The following is a 2,048-nucleotide window of genomic DNA, read 5'->3' as shown; positions in this document are numbered from 1 at the left end:
CAGAGATGCTTGGCCACCTCGGTACTTTTGCACAGCAGAGACGCACAACCGTGCTGGTGCATTGCACAGCAGGGATGCACGGCCACACTGGTGCTTTTGCANTGCTTGGCCACCTCGGTACTTTTGCACAGCAGAGACGCACAACCGTGCTGGTGCATTGCACAGCAGGGATGCACGGCCACACTGGTGCTTTTGCATGGCAGGGATGCACAGCAAGGATGCACAGCAGGGATGCACAGCCACACTGGTGCTTTTGCACAGCAGGGATGGACTGCAAGGGCTGCAAGGACATCACATGTCCCCAAGCTGAGGCCGTGCAGCAGCGCTCGGGAGCCAGTGTGCTGCTGGAGGCTGCAGCCTGCACGGTGCACGCACAAAGAATCCACCAGCAGCGAACAGAGAGAGGAACCCTGGCTTCTTGAGGCCATTAATGAACCCACAGCACTTTCTGAAAGAGTCCCCGTGCTCGCTGCAAAGCGCTGGCCCCGCTCCAGCCACAGTAATTACATTCTGCCTCTAAGATCTGCCCTGAATTGGTGATCAGGATGGGAGGGAGTATCAGCAGGGCAGGGTGCAGGAGCACCAAGTGGGATGCTGGGGGGTGTGCGGGTTCCGGGGGGAGATCGGGGATGCTGGGAGTTTGGGGGATGCTGAAGGGCTGTTGGGATGCTGGTTTGGGGTTAGGATACTGGGAGGGGGGTGTTGGGATGCTGAGGGCTGGGGTCAGGATGCTGTCCCTTCTCCTTGTCCCCAAAGCTCCCAACCCTGAGCCCCAATCCGCCCTTTATCCCAAGTGCACGGTGCAGGATGCTCCGTAGGGGTAAATCCACCTGCAAGGAGAGGCAGGACCCCAACCCGGGGGGGGGGCACATGGCACTGCCCCCTGCAGCCACCCTTGCTCAGCATGCGGAGCCGCGCCGCCGGTGACAGGTTGATGCAAGATGACTTATATAAGGCGCGTGGAACCGGAGTCAGCAGTAATGAGACGCTCGTGAAATCTTGCACCGATCTGTGTCAGCGCCCTAATCGCAGGCGACAGCTGGGCTCTGCGGCTGCTTGGGGATGATAATATTAATGTCAGGAAGCATCAAGCGGAGGATGCGCCTTTCAAAGGGGGGATTACACTCCTCGTGGGAGAAAAGGAAACAGCCCTCAGCTTTGCTGCTGGATCCTGGGGGCTGGCAGGAGCCTGGGTTTGGGGGGGGAGGGAGGATCCAGGGTTTGCAAATCGTGGGCTGCACCAGCAGCGTGCATCCCACCCCCTGCTCCTGCTCCATCCTGCATCCCACCCCCTGCTCCTGCTCCATCCTGCATCCCATCCTCTGCTCCTGCATCCCACCCCCTGCTCCTGCTCCACCCTGCATCTCACCCCCTGCTCCTGCTCCATCCTGCATCCCACCCCCTGCTCCTGCTCCATCCTGCATCCCACCCCCTGCTCCTGCTCCACCCTGCATCCCACCCCTTGCTCCTGCTCCATCCTGCATCCCACCTCCTGCCTTCCCAGGGCTCAAAACTAAATGCAGGTGCAGCACGGACGCTCCCTTTGTAGCTCAAGCTGCTCTTCTCCCCCCTCTCCGGGTGCTGCTGCCAATCCAGAATTTATTAGCATGCAATCTGCTCTCATCTGGGACGCTGCTGAGGGGGGAGCTGACAAGCGAGTGCAAACAAACACACACACCAACTACAAAGCAAAGGAGCAGGGATGCTGTGGATCCTGACAGGAGCAGCTCTGAGGGGCCCTGATTTCCTGGAGGCTTGATATGGATCCCCCTTAGGAGCTGCTTTGGGGCTGGGTGTGCTCAGACACAGCAGCCACACCTCAGCTTGGAGCAGCTGGGGCTGATGAGCTGGGGGGGTATTAAGGGGAGGGGGCTGGGCTGGGGGTTGTGTTTTTTATCATGCATAGGGGAAAAGCTCTTGTTTTGTTCTTCTTCAGGATGAAGCAGAAGCGTTGTGCTGCGCAGGTAAGTGCTGTGCAGTTGCAATGCAATGCTGTGCAGGTGCAGCACTGAGCAGTTGCAATGCAACGCTGTGCAGGTGCAGCACTG

This window comes from Numida meleagris, chromosome 21 (assembly GCF_002078875.1).
Source record: "Numida meleagris isolate 19003 breed g44 Domestic line chromosome 21, NumMel1.0, whole genome shotgun sequence".
In the NCBI taxonomy this organism is placed as follows: domain Eukaryota; kingdom Metazoa; phylum Chordata; class Aves; order Galliformes; family Numididae; genus Numida; species Numida meleagris.
The sequence above is the reverse complement of the archived record's forward strand: the minus strand, read 5'-3'. Positions refer to the sequence as shown.